General features: G+C 39.0%; 1 protein-coding gene across 1 annotated transcript in view; it reads right to left on the bottom strand.

The window, feature by feature from the left end:
- Positions 1-15754, bottom strand: part of DST (dystonin) — a 510996-nt gene that overhangs the window by 259648 nt on the left and 235594 nt on the right.

Here is a 15754-nt window from a genome sequence, read left to right as displayed (position 1 = left end):
TTTTGTAGTTTTAGTAGAGACGGGGTTTCACCATGTTGACCAGGATGGTCTCGATCTCTTGACCTCGTGATCCACCCGCCTCGGCCTCCCAAAGTGCTGGGATTACAGGCGTGAGCCACCGGGCCCGGCCAAGAGGGTAGAGTTTTCAACCCTGCCGTTGATCTTACAGCCCAAAACAGGATCAAGGATGCAGAGGAACATTTTTTAAAATTCATAGTTGTGAGCCGGGTGATGGGTACATGAGACTCCATATATTATTTTGACAACATCCTATGAGCCTATAATTATTACAAAATTTTTTTTGAAATCCATACATGTCAGGTTAGAAGGCCTCTGTCCAAACCCTCCTCTGCACAACAGTAGTCTTCCTACAATGGAAGATTTTTTGGGGGACAGAGTCTCCCTCTGTAGCCAGGCTGGAGTACAGTGGTGCGATCTCAGCTCACTGCAGCCTCCACCTACCAGGTTCAAGCGATTCTCCTGCCTCAGCCTCCCAAGTAGCTGGGACTACAAGCATGTGCCACCACGCCCAGCTAATTTTTGTATTTTTAGTAGGAACGGGGTTTCACCATGTTGGCCAGGATAGTCTTGATCTCTTGACCTCGCGATCCGAACACCACAGCCTCCCAAAGTGCTAGGTTGCAGGCGTGGGCCACCGCGCTCAGCCCTAGCATGGAAGATTTTCAAAACTAAATAGCACTAGCACAAAATTAACATTCAACCTGCAATAGCTTCCCTCGTTCCACAGGCCTGATTTAAAAGCTTGTGATTTTAGAACCCAAACCATCAAAGATTTCTCAAAAGCTTTTTTCAGCCTGCCAAGTAAGGATAGCTCTAGTAACCACGTGGCCCACTACAAGGTTTGTGTTGGACAGACAAATGTCAAAGCAGACTATTGAGATGGTTGTTCCACAGTGAGCTGGCATATTTCCATTTTATCGCCTTTTAGGGATTTGGGGCTGCTCGCATGAAAGGAGCCAAAGAAGTGGGCCAGAAAGAAGCAGGAACCAGAATCCCACCTAATTCACCCATGGCACACGCCCTGTATACAAATGAATCCAACTCCTTTGCACTTCCAAAATGTTAAGTGAGCATATAGCACAAAGTAATGAAAAGATCTAAACTTATGATCAAAACTCTTTAACTAGACAAACTCAAGCACAAGAAGAGACCTAATGTAAACTGGAAGGAAATTTTATGGTAAGTCTCTCGGTCCCAAAAAATAGTTTAAATCCCATAAAACCTTATTATCTTAGTTGACTCTCCATATATATACACATTTTACAGTATCTTTTGTTAGTGTCAGAAAATGTTTTTGATTGACAAAGAAAAAGTTCCCTTAGGAATTGCATATCAAATTTACCAGCTTTTACATACAGTGTTCTAGTACAGTTAACCTAAGTCACAGAACCTTTTAATATTTAATTACCCCCCTAGGTATTATTAACTACAAATAATAGAAGTACTTAGCTTAGGCTCAATAACTCTACTGCAAAGTAACTGTTCATGTCAATAGTACCTTTGAAATGACAGTAAAACTAAAGGCAAGTCAAATTACTTTTAACTAGATCTCCACATTTACAAATTGACATTTTATTTTGATTTTCTAATTCCCAAGGAATATCAGTTGAATCTCTGGTGTCACGAGATAATATCACAGTAAGACGAAGTTTAAAAATACTTTATTTCCCCCCTAAAAATGTTTTAACATATTTAAGCAATCCTTCTTAAGAAAAACCTGTAAATACGGCCGGGCCCGGTGACTTACACCTGTAATCCCAGCACTCTGGGAGGCCAACATGGATGGATCACCTGAGGTCAGGAGTTCAAGGCCAGCCTGGCCAACACGGTGAAACCCCGTCTCTACTAAAAACACAAAAATTAGCCGGGCATGGTGGTTTGTGCCTGTAATCCCGGCTACTTGGGAGGCTGAGACAGCAGAATCACTTGAATCCGGGAGGGAGAGGTTGCACTGAGCTGAGATCAAGCCACTGCACTCCAGCCTGGGCGACAGAGTGAGGCTCCATCACAAACACACACACGCACACACACACACCTATAAATAACCAAATAAGTTACAAAGGAATTATCCATTCAATTAGAATACTTATGTTGGGATACCATGAAACAACAACTCCCTCAACTTCTCAACTACATTTCAGAGATGAATCAATTTTCAAGGGCCTTTTCAAAAGATATCTACTACATGCATGACATGTACACAAACAGATAAGCACTTAGTGAAATGAGTACTAAAACTGAAATTTTCTACTCACAGACCAATTCATGGAAGACAATTTTTCCACAGATGCAGGAGAGGGTGGTTTTGGGATAAAACTGTTCCACCTCAGATCATCAGGCATTGGATTCTCATAAGGAGAGCACAACATAGATCCCTCATGCACAGTTCACAATAGAGTTCACAGCCAGGCACAGTGGCTCATACCTGTAATCCCCAGCACTTTGGGAGGCAGGGGTGGGTGGATAACTTGAGGTCAGAATTTTGAGACCAGCCTGGCCAACACGACAAAACCCAGTCTTTACTAAAAATACAGAAAAAAAATTAGCTGGGCGTGGTGGGCACCTGTACTCCCAGCTTCTTGGCAGAATGAGACAGGAGAATCACTTGAACCCAGAAGGCGGAGGTTGCAGTGAGCTGAGATCGTGCCACTGCACTTCAGCCTGGGCAACAGAGTGAGATTCCATCTTAAAAAAAAAAAAACAGAGTTTGTGCTCCTATGAAAATCATATGCCACCACTGATCTGACAGGAGGTGGAGCTCAGGTGGAAATGCTGCAGCCCAGTTCCTAACAGGCCACGGACTGGGCCATTGCCTGTCTGTGGTCTTGGGTTTGGGGACTCCTGTATTAGAGTGCTCTAAGAATTCACCCAGTCCCATTCCAAGATACAAGCTTGAATTTATAAGGCTAAGGTCTACTTGAAAACAAGGCTGAAAAGCTAAGCTTGTGAATGTTACGTACATTAATGCATCTAAATATATGTACTTCTCAGTGTATCTCCAAAAGAAACAGAAAGAACCCTAACTCTAAAAGAGCCTGAATGGGAACACTAAAAGATTATATTTATACAAACAATATTATGCAGCTCCTGATTCTCAGCCAGCTGCTTGATTTCTCAAAATAGATGACTTTATTGAGCACGTCTGATATCATCCGTACACAGAAGGACAGCTGAATCCAAGCACATGATTGGTTTGGGGCCTTCCAGGACTTAACAATGCTGAGAATTCTGTGCCCTCTGGCCTACTATACCAGACTCACATCTCACTCTATATTCCACTTCTTGTGTCTTTCTCACTCCAGGACAGTTAAAGATGGGGTGTGATTCTGAACACTTATCTCATAGGAAGGCAATTTCACAACTTGCTTTCCATATTGAACAAAACCCTCTATATAAGGGAAACTTTCCAAAACCAGGTGTCATTTGTTACCATCGCATTTATGCGACACAAAAAACAGACACGTTTAGAGAAGGGAAATAACAATATTATGTCATGCAAATCTAAATTAGGAAAAGAGAAAAGCTGTGGTAAAACAAAAAGCATTAAGCCCCTGGCCTTATGAATTTGCACCAAAAGCCTAAACTCTCTAGGCTTCAGTTTTTTTTATCTGCAAAATAAAGGCTAGAAAACAGAACTTCTAGCTCAACCTAGAAAACAAAAAGACTATAAATCTTTAAATCAAATTATAATCATTTAAAAAACAAAATCAATGACCTGTCAACTTAAAAAATGTACAAAATAAAAGCTACTCTTAACACTTATGGCTTAATTTCTTAATAATTTTAGAAAAAAAATGCAGTGATAAACTAATTTAACTTCTATAATTCGTGAAAAAGTCCAGAGACACTGGCTATCCCGTGATACTGCCTTTTTTTCCCGTCTCAGTTGATTATTCTGAGGGTCCACGGAAATGCTGTATATGAAAATGTAAGATATCATTCTTTGAAAAGCAAACGTCACTAACAATAATAAATAGTAATATACATACCATGAGTCACTACTAGATGCCTAACCTTGTGCTAAGTGCTTTAGAATACTGGGTCAGTTTCATCAGCACAAATGAATGGAATAAAAGAGGATGCTATTAAAAATTTAAAAATCAACATTACAGGTAAAGGGTGGTTGTAAATGAACTGAGGGGGAAATAATTGGGGTTTCAATCTGATCTAGTGAGAAATGTAAGCGAAAGAAAAGAAGGGAAAGTAAACAGTTAAGCCTACATAGAAAAGCTTTTCTTTGACCCCAAGTGTGAGTCACAGACATTTGGCCTGGTAACTGTCCTTCACAGATGACTATACTAACTGCCATTATCCCTAAAATTCTACTTTCAGTTTTTAGTAAAGCATTCCTTCTTCTCTTTTTGGATATTTTCTCCCTATGGGACAAAAGACTGTCTGAATAAATAGTGCTAGAGGAAGTGATGCGCAAAGTAAAAGCACTATAAAATACTCTGGGATTAACTTACATAACCTGAATTACATAACAAGGGTGATACAGCATTTTCTGTATTTCACACAATTCTTAGAATTTTGCAGTACTTTTAAAAAAACATGTGTACACCATTGCACCTAGAATTTACCTCTAGGGGGCACTAATCTTTAACTTAAAAGAATATCCCAAGAAAGAAAAATAGACTAGAAAATATTCTATGGGCAACAAAAATTCTAAACAAGATGCTGGTGATGACATGGACAATACTTCAAATTTATTTTGCATTGAGAACAGAGTAGATCACACCAGCTCTGTATTACCTGAATGGCTTAGCTGATCCAAAATACTACACTGAAAATTTCCCTTTTGTTAAACTATAATTGTTTGGTTTTATGTAGGCTATATCAAATTCAACTTTGAAGAAAAGAGAATCATCATATAGCTGCTTACTTAATGTTTAAACTTTATTTTTTAAAAGGCTGACATTACAGTGGTGGATGTCAATCTAGACAAATTCCACAAAAATTTTACTTTCCATTATTTAACCATATCATTATCGTTTCACTGCAATTCAGTTCAGGTCACAATGTATTTATTGAGCATCTATCTGTCGTACGGCAGGGTATCCTTTAACTTCTATAGGTACAAAGATCAATAATGACGGTGCCACCTCTTGAAGCCTATAATCTGAGAGGAAAGAAATTGCAGTATAAAGTAAATGCATTCAGAGCATACTCAGAAAGCTACAAGGAGCTTTAACCCAATCTGTGGTCCTCCCAGCAAAGAAGATAGGAATGTTCCAGGTGGAGGGAGGAGCAAGCACAAAGGAAAAGGCAAGGACACACAAAACTATATGTGAGTTGCAAGGAAGGAAAGCAGGGGTGAAGTTCAGTGAAGCATGAGGTGGAATATGAGGCTGGAACGATGGGCTGGTGGACATGGTGGCTTTATATGCCGGGTTAAGAAGCTTGAGCTTTTCCTAGACAAAGAAAACTACTGAATTTTAAGCAGAATTAGGACATAATATCTCTGACCAATATAAAAGCTTCCCTGTAAACTACTATCTTAAGCAAAAACAAATCAATCACAGGTAAAATCGAGGGGCTAACCTGTACACAATAATGGAGGAACAGTCCCTCAGGAAAAAAGGAAACTGGAAGAGACATTCCATTAATGAATATTGGGTAAAATGCATGCCATTTAGTGAGCTCTGCAGCAGCGAGCAACACATCGGCCACACAAAGAGTTCACAGTCCTCTTTTAAAGAAGGTCTATATCTAAAGGACACAGTATTTTGGAAAACAATCAGCTATCTTTAGAAAGAAACATAAATAAAAAAGAAGGTTTGTCCCAAATGAGATCGCCTCACTGGCTTGCACTAACTGGGTGAAGAGAAAAAGGATAGTTTGCACTAGTGAAAATTATGAATTAAAATATTTTTCAATGCAATCCTTTTTTAGATCAAACAAGTATGTTCATGAAAAATAAGCTATCAGATTCTCCTGGGAGAGCTCCTTAGATGGCCTAATTGAAAAAATAAAGGTAAGATAAATATCAATATATGAACATATTGATAAGAAAATTAATGCTTTTAAAATACACCAAAACATGCTCAAAAACATTGTATTCTCTTAGGCAGCTGCCTTATCTAAAGTTCTTTTTTCATTACAAATTTATTTCAGTACTACTTCTTCAGGAATTGTGAAAGAATAAAACTACAATTCAGATTCTACATAAATTATAAATTCTAAATTGGTACAGTTAATAGGGAAATATTCTTCTTTGGCATGATAAAAAGTGGTTATGCTTTTTTAAAGTGCTATGTTAGGTCAACATTAAGGCCATACAGAATTCATCTCCTTTAGGTTATTTTCAAATTATGAAATAGGCCGGGCGCGGCTGCTCATGCCTGTAATCCTAGCACTTCGGAAGGCTAAGGTGGGTGGATCACCTGAGGTCGAGTTCAAGACAGCCTGACCATCATGGTAAAACCCCATCTTAAAAAAATATATATATATATGAAATAAAGATATTAGTTATACGTCTTAAGGTATTAGTGGATAAAATAACAGAGTTTTTAAAAAATTCACATTGGCACTAGGTGGTACAAATAATGTGTCTACTTCTTTGGACTTGAGTGGCTCTTTGACAATGAAGTCTTCTTTTTTAAGCTTTTGGGTTGACAATCTATAATCAATTAAAATGCAGAAACTGGCCTTTCCTAGTCTCTCACCACAAGGTGGAACTACGTTGTCAAATAAAATAAAAACATTTATGAATATATTACAGATAAATACTTTAAGATTTGGGGTATTTTAGTCACTATTTCACCTAGGTATTTTTTTATTCTCTTCTATATAGTTTCACCATGGTTTCAAGAAAGCTTTTTTAAAAGCTATTTCAGGCCGGGCGTGGTGGCTCACGCCTGTAATCCCAGCACTTTGGGAGGCCGAGGTGGGTGGATCACGAGGTCAAGAGATCAAGACCATCCTGGTCAAAATGGTGAAACCCCGTCTCTACTAAAAATACAAAAAATTAGCTGGGCATGGTGGTGTGTGCCTGTAATCCCAGCTACTCAGGAGGCAGAGGTTGCAGTGAGCCGAGATTGCGCCATTGCACTCCAGCCTGGGTAACAAGAGTGAAACTCCGACACAAAAAAAAAAAAAAAAAAAAAAAAAAAAAAAAAAAAAAAAAAAAAAAAAAAAAAAACCTATTTCGATTCTTAAGTATGTAACTCTTTCTGTAACAGGTTTGGGTTGGTTTGTTCTGGTTTGGTCTGGATTTACGTCTCTGTCTTTCCTTTCAAATCTTCCCTTTTATTAGCAAGAAAACAGGAAAAAAAATCTATTTTTGCCCATATTTTCCCCTGAACTTGTAGATTTTTAAAATCGTGCAAAGGTTAAAGAATTTTAAATTAGTTTTATTTAAATTATACCTATGAACAAAATTCACACTCGTTCAGAAAAATGTGTATTTCCTCATCAAATCCTCCCATCTAATGACTCTCTTGTAACGTTATACCAAATTCATACATCAGAATCATTGTAAATTGGAAATTGATCATTATAAATTAGAAATGTATTTAAGTAAAAACGTTCTGTTCTTCTTTGAAACAACAACAAAAGACAGCTCCAGAGACAGACACAGCAAGCTCTCAAGCCATCTGCTTCTAACAAGGTCACTTTACCAGACTAACTTTCCTCTTTATACCCATCATTGCTTTCAAAGAAATCTTAATCATGGTTGATGGTAAGATGGAAAAATATGTAGGGGAGCAGCACTGCAGTGCAGGGCATGGTATGATTCCAGGTAAAAGGCACTCTGAAGACCCTGAGCAGCTGGTGAGTGGGTAGAGAAGCGTCAGAAAAGGAATATAAGGACGTGACAAATAAAAATTTCAACTACTTTGCAATTCTGATTAAAGTGCTGGTTGTGGCAATTGCTCTGAATACTTCTGAGTTGAATCATCCCTTTTGGGGTTGTAGGTCAAATGAGCTATAGGTTGTCAATGCCTGACCTATAACACAGTCATTCAACAATTTAATAGATACCTGCCCCAAATAAGAACTGTTTTCTCCCCTTCTAGCATCACTTAAACTACTGACTTTTTACAACAAAGCTGTTGATAGAAAAAAAATAGATATAGGGCCAGGCGCGGTGGCTCACGCCTATAATACCAGCAATTTGAGAGGCCTAGGTGGGCGTACCACGGGGAGGGTGGATCACAAGGTCAGGAGTTCAAGACCAGCCTGACCAACATAGTGAAACGCCGTCTCTACTACAAACACAAAAATTGGCTGGGCATGATGGCATGGGCCTATAATCCCAGCTACTCCAGAGGCTGAGGCAAGAGAATAGCCTGAACTCAGGAGGTGGAGGTTGCAGTGAGCCAAGATCGTGCCACTGGACTACAGCCTGGAGACTGGACCACAGCCTGGGGGACAGAGCGAGACTCCACCTCAGAAAAAAAAAAGAAAAAATAGCCATAATGTCAACATACACACACACACACACACACACACACACACACACACACACACACATCAAAGAACTACCTAAACCTCAAAAATTAACTTCATCTACTTCCTGGATGATGTCTTACACAGCTCTGTCCTTACCCAAACAGTAAGCCACTTGCTGGACTGTTCACAACATAAGTCAGGCTAAAGACTCGGGAGGAAGCAAGGTCCTCATAGAACGAGGTTAGTGCTGGGCAAGCAACAGAATTCACTGATAGATACAGCTCCAGGAAAGGTGCAGCCAGCCAGGAGTGCAGATACCTTCTGGTCATGCCATCATGAGCACTTCCTGGTGTCCCTTTCAGAGCATTATTTGCTAGGGTGAGAGATTAGGATAGGCATGACACAAGTGATTACTTCATCTCTTTTTTTCAAGTCTCAAGGTTTAGAAAATCTAGGGATCTCGGCCGGGCGCGGTGGCTCAAGCCTGTAATCCCAGCACTTTGGGAGGCCGAGGTGGGTGGATCACGAGGTCAAGAGATCAAGACCATCCTGGTCAACATAGTGAAACCCCGTCTCTACTAAAAATACAAAAAATTAGCTGGGCATGGTGGTGTGTGCCTGTAATCCCAGCTACTCAGGAGGCCGAGGCAGGAGAATTGCCTGAACCCAGGAGGCGGAGGTTGCGGTGAGCCAAGATCGCGCCATTGCACTCCAGCCTGGGTAACATGAGTGAAACTCTGTCTCAAAAAAAAAAAAAGAAAGAAAGAAAATCTAGGGATCTCTTCACAGCATAATTTTATAGTTTTAAGGTTTTCACAATACTCTGATACTTTCAGGTACTTCATATGCAAACTAATTCACTCCTCTTTAAACATAAGCCCATTTCCACCAGTCCTTGCAAATAAACAACTGAGAACAACTGGTTGCATCCTCTTCATTAAACCTTTGAAATAACCGAGGATTACGATCAAGACAACTGACACAAAGAGAGGAACACTAAAACTATTTTTAAAGACACCCCCAGATGATGAGATACCACTGCCTCTGCTACAATCCATTCTGATGCTTAACACCTCTTCCCTGTCAAAGAATGTTTCCTTATATCCAGATGACACTCCAGGTCCCCAGTACCAGGATTCATATTTTTCTAAAATAAAATCACTCAAAATCACATCTGGGAAACTGATATGTTTGGAATGGAATTATAAATACAGGTTTATTCTTTTATTTTAATTGCTTAATTAAAACTTTGACAGATGCCATATATACTCTTGTTAAATTAATCTCTGCAACATAAATATACTTTCTGTAGGAGGATTAAAAGTTTCAAAGTGATTACTTCCTAAATGACATCATAAGTTTATCAAATTTCCAGATTCTAGTCTACTCGGCAGAGATCTCTGGACCACAGATACTCAAAAACTAGTTTTCCCAGTTGTAAAAGCCCAGTGTCACAGAAGAGGAACTGCATTTATGTCTCTTACTAAAGCTTAAATCTAAGTGGAAGTTATTTTCTCTCCAGCCCGTCTGAGCACCCTCTCTTTTAAAGTGACAAGTTTCACCAAGAGCAGGGTAGAGCCAGGTAACACCTAGCAAATCAGAGGCCACACTTCTGAAAGTGAGCCACATGACAGCTGAGGGTTTACTACAAGATGCTCAGGTCCCAGTGCCCTAACCAGAGCTTCATGTCCATTCCTGAAGGCTAGGACAGACTTTGAAACAAAATGTCTGCTGAATATTTGAGGTCACATTCTAACACCTCTGCTGTCATATTACTCTCTTGATACTCAGTATTCCTTCTACCTGAAATGCTTTCCTGCCCCCACTCCTCCTCTAGTTACTGAAATCTTACTTTTCCTCCTAGGTCAAGTTCTAATGTCAACCAGGCAGTGATGGTTTCCCTCCTCTGCACTACAGAGTGGATTACACCAGTACACCGATCATCATTTACTTATAGAATAGTTTTATGTAGACAATATAAATAAACGTATTAATAATTTCCTCAAAAAGACAGGGCTTTGTCTTGGGTCTACACTGCAAATGCTTAATGCCTGGCACAATGTCTTTCATACAGCAGATATTCAAAGAACTTTTGTTGAATAAATAAAAGATTAGTCACCTACACTTTGCATTTGACCTCAGCCATGCACTCAGCTTGGGCTCTTGAATGGCTGCCCGATCATGGGGAAAAAACAGGAAATGGATTCACAAATCCCATCAAATGACTTCCTAGCAGGGGATTTGTTTTTGCCCCAAGGCCCATCATGGCATCTATGGGAATTAGTGCCTGGCATCAGGTCCTGCCACACAGTTGGAGCTAAGTAAATTGCTTCTGAATGACTAACACATTGAAGAGAAATGTCCACTTCTGCATGCCAAACCTCCTAAGTATTTCCCCTATTAGGGTGCAGAGAATGACACCTCCAAAGTATGGTACTCTGGCATGCTAAGCACGTTGAACAGAAGAAATTGGAAGTCCTTACAAGGTGCCTAACTTTCTAACCTTCTCTTGTTTCCCTCCCACTTCTCATCAAGGGCAGGGAGGGGAGGCTCTCTAGAATTTTTCCTTATCTGACTAGGGAAATTTCTGTCCAAAAGAAATGCAATTGCTTTAAGACCTCTCTCTAGGAGTTTCAACAAATAACAGGATAAATTAACCACAGAAAAGAGATGAGATTAAAAGTCATCACCATGCCCAGACAGACTTTTCATCTACTCTTCTGAGGGCTACTGAGACAGACTACCTAAAAGACTTTATCTGAATAACAAGACAAATGTTATTCACAGTTCAAGTTTTGCCCTTCACCTTCCTAGCAGCTCCCCCAGAGCTCAGAGGAACTTTGTCCCAGGCCATTGTTCTCTGGGCTCATCCATTTCCCCTGAAAAACCATCTGCTGCCCTTCTAAAATTTCCTACAACCTCCCCAATTCCCTCTAATCTGTGAAGAGGGTACATAAGCCCCAACCATTTAGCCCTTCTTTGAGTCTCATAGTTGCTGGATTTCCAAGTCTATGCATATGTAAATAAATCTGTATGCCTTTTTTCTCCTGTGAATCTGTCTGTTGTCAGCATTTCAGCATATCTTCAAAGAGGGCAAAACGGAACCTTGCCCTCCACCCCTATAACCCTTACCCATCTAATTAGTTTGGTAAATGACTGGCTGGAAAGTGTCTAAACAAATCAAATTTCAAGACTTAATAATGAATCATAAAACAAAACACTTTCAATAAAAATAAATATATAGAGCAATGGAACATAACAGAGAGTACAGAAATAGGCCCGTACATTTATGGACAGCTGGTATTTGACAAAAGAAGTATAGTTTTTTCAGCAAATGATGCTGGGGAAACTGAATATCCTCATGCAAAAGCATTGGTATGAACCTTTTCCACAAAATGAATCACAGACTTAGAGGTAACAGCCAAAACTCCATAATTGTTAGATAAAATCATGACAGTAAATCTTTATGGCCTTCGGTTAGGCAAAGATTTCTAATATATGATACCAAAAGCATACGTGATTTTTTAAAAAACTCAACAATAAAAGCATTTAAACCCAATCTAAACATAGGCAAACAGAAGTGGGGGTGATGGCTCCCAACTGTAATCCCAGCTACTCATGAAACTGCCTTTGGGAAAATTGTATGAGTGAGAACATTATAGTACTGGAAGAGATCTGATCTAACCAATCCCCACAAAACTAGGCAGTCCAGCCTTCAAACTGCCCTTAATTATTCCTGAACTTGGACCAAGGTAACTTTGGGAGACATTTAGTTTACAGTTTAAATCAGTGGTCCCCTACTTTTTTGACACCTGGGACTGATTTCTTGGGAGACAATTTTTCCATAGATTGGGGGATGGTTTCAGGATGAAACTGTTCCACTTAAGATCATCAGGTATTAGATTCTCCTAAGGAGTGTGCAACCTAGATCCCTTTTAAGTGCAGTTCACAATAGGGTTTACACTCTTAGGAGAATCTAATGGCACTGCTGATCTGACAGGAGGTGGGGCTCAGGTGAAAATGCTTGTTTGCCCACCACTCACTTCCTGCTTCATGGCCCTCGTTCCTAAAAAGCCACAGACCAAAGCTGCTCTGTGGCCCAGGGGTTGGGGACCCCTGGGGTTTAAATGCTAATAGCCATTCCCCCAAATTCAACCGACTTTGTAAAGCTAAAGAGAGACCACCAGACTTAGGGGTGAGAGGAGCCTAAATTCTGCTAAGGTACAGACATAAATGATTACCCACCATTATTCCAGAGGATACAAGATATGCAGCTTCCCCAAATACTCCTGCAAATAGCATCACTATTGCAGAACCTAAGATAGCCTTTTCAGATAATCTTTTCAGGCTTTTTGCATATCTGACAACTGCTGGCTCTACCTGAACGCACCAATTACTACTGTGACTCCAGCCAGAAGTCACACAGGTTCACAGGTTCATAAGTACCATTTCCAACAGCCCTATGATAGCCCTTCAGCCAATCAGCAGCAAGCAACCATTGCCTATCCAACTCCCTTCTCTTCTCCCAAGCTATCCTTGAAAACTCCAAGCCTCTGAATTTTGGGAAAGACTGATTTGAGTAATAATAAAACACCAGTCTTCTGTTTTGCTGGCTTTACATGTATAAGGCTCTTTCTCTATTGCAATTCCCCTGCCTTGATAAATAGGCTCTAACTAGGCAGCAAGCAAGGAGTCCACTGGGCAGTTCCACTCAGGAGGCTTAGGTGGGAGAAGTGTTTGAGACCAGCCTGGGCAATACAGTGAAACCTTGTCTTTAAAAAAGAAAATTTAAATAGTAGGGTGTGCTGGTGTGTGCCTGTAGCTCTAACTACTTGGGAGGCTACAGTGGAAGTTTGAGGCTGCAATGAGCTATGATCATGCCACTGTATCCTAGGTGACAGAGCAAGACCTCATCTCAAAAAACAAAAATAGGCAAAGATCTGAACAGACATTTCACCAAAGAATGTACACAAATGGCCAAAAAGCACATGAAAAGATGCGCAACATTATTAGTCATCAGCAAAATTTAAATTACAATGAGCTAGCACTAATCAAAGACACACAATGTCAAGTGTTAACAAGAATGTAAAGAAATCAGAATCCTTACACACTGCTAGTGGAAAGATGAAATGATGCAATCACTTTGGAAAACAGTTTGGTAGTTTCTTAAAATGTTAAACTAGATCTACCATATGACCCAACAATTCCATTTCTAGGGAAATGTGCAAAAGAAATAAAAACATGTATCTACACAAAGTCTTGCACATTCAGTTTACAGCAGCATTGTTCACACGAGTCAAAAAGCAGAAAAATTCAACTGTTAAGTGGACACATAAAATGTGATCTAGCTATAGAATGGAACACTACTTGACAACAGAAGGGAATGAACGAAGATATATACCACTGCGTGGATGAATCACAAAAACATTATGCTAAGTAAAAGAAACCAGACAGAAAATAACATATATAACTCTGTTTATGTGAAATATCCAGAAAAGACAAGTCCACTGATATGGAAACATTATCAGTGGTTGTCTACAGCTGAGAGCAGGGGAGAAACAGGACAAATGGGTACAAGGTTTCTTTTTGGAATGAGGAAAACGTTCTAAAATTAGGCCATGGTAATAGTTGCACAATTCTGTAAATTTACTAAAAATTGTTCAATTAAACACTTAAATGATTTTCATAATATGTAAATTATCTTAATAAAGCTGAGATTTAAAAAAATATTTTAGACACATTCCTTTTGAAAAATGGAGTGGCAGCAACGTTCACACATGAAAAATGTTTGTATCTGTCAAAATTCAACAAAAATTAATCATGGTTCCCAGAATGTATGACAGAATGTTAGACTGTTCTAATATGGGTCAGTACATACAAATGAAAGACACTTACAGGGATGTATAATTTGTATTTATTGAAAAATAGTTCTAAAGATCATCAAAAATAAGTAAGTGAAAGGACTGATCATAATACTAATAAATAAGGAAAATCTGTCAGTGTGAACCGCTATGAAATCCTTAATCTAGACCAAAGAAGAGGTTATATTTAAAGAGAGCAAAAAGCAAATGGAAAGTCATGTGTAAAAGGTTACCAAGTGGTCTAGTTAGGAAACAGGTCAATTTGAGGGATAAAGGAAACATTTCCTCAGTTTTACATTAGCACAGGCTTCAACGTTGACACACACGTAAGTGAACTCTTATCTGGAAGTTGAATTTGCAATGAGAGCATCACTCACGACCACATCTTTCCTGGAAGAGAATTATCACAGAAATAAAATTTCGCCTAAGTAGTAAAGCAATATACTGACTTGGCCCATTCAAACACCATTTTGTCAAATAAATCAAAGAGAAGAGCTCATTCAGAAAAGCAGTTATGGTACAAAATCACAGAAAAGGAAAGCCACCGTCATAAATGGCTTCAGAGAAAATACAGAAGGCCATCCTGTCTTCACCACTCAAGTGAATATACACAAAACTTTCCCTTAAATATGTAGAAAACCTTACCCTAAGGCAGAGGTCAGAAACCTTTTTCAATACAAGGCCAGACAGTATTTTTGGCTTGGAGGGCCTTATCGTATGTAACCACACATAAATGAATGGGTGTGGCTGAGTCAATACAATTTTATTGTACTGACTGAATTTTAGGTTTCATATAATTTTCAGGTGTCACAAAATATTCTTCTTCTTTTGGTTTCAATTACTTAAAAATGTAAAACATATTCTTAGCTCAAGGACAGTACCAAACAAAAAGCTGTGGCTGGATTTGGTCCACAGGCCATAGTTTGTAGATCCCTGTCTAAAGGCTCCTGAGTTAGGATGAAAATACGCTTAGGAGGAGTTAGCACATTAGTCATTGCCAGTCTCTAACTCCTTTAAAAGAGATGAATTATCCAATTGCCTTGCCCTGGCAAATTAAGAGTGGGAATGACTAAGTTTTTACAAAGTAACATTACCTTGCTCTTTTTTGACAATAAAAGTAGTACATGTTCTTTTTACAAAAAAACTTTAAAGTAGTTAAGACTAAAGGAATTATCCTACAATGTAGAAACAAAAAGCCACTGTAAAGGTAAGTAAATAGGTAAATAGCTGAACATGCACAAAGGTAGGGAGGTGGAAGGTAATAGATAGTGTAAACATGGTTGAGATCATAACAGGTAACTTTTGTCCATGCTCTGGGTATTGTATAGCTCTGATTACACGGTAGACTTTGCTGCAACTCATTTTCTGTCTTCAACTCAATAGACTTAATAAATTCAAACATAAAAACTGAAAGAGAATACATTAGAAAAAGAAATGTACAATAGAAAATCTTTTTTTTTTTTTTTTAAAGACGGGGT

This window comes from Cebus imitator, unplaced genomic scaffold, assembly GCF_001604975.1.
Source record: "Cebus imitator isolate Cc_AM_T3 unplaced genomic scaffold, Cebus_imitator-1.0 Scaffold460, whole genome shotgun sequence".
NCBI classification, from domain to species: domain Eukaryota; kingdom Metazoa; phylum Chordata; class Mammalia; order Primates; family Cebidae; genus Cebus; species Cebus imitator.
This window is presented reverse-complemented; position numbering and strand designations above follow the sequence as displayed.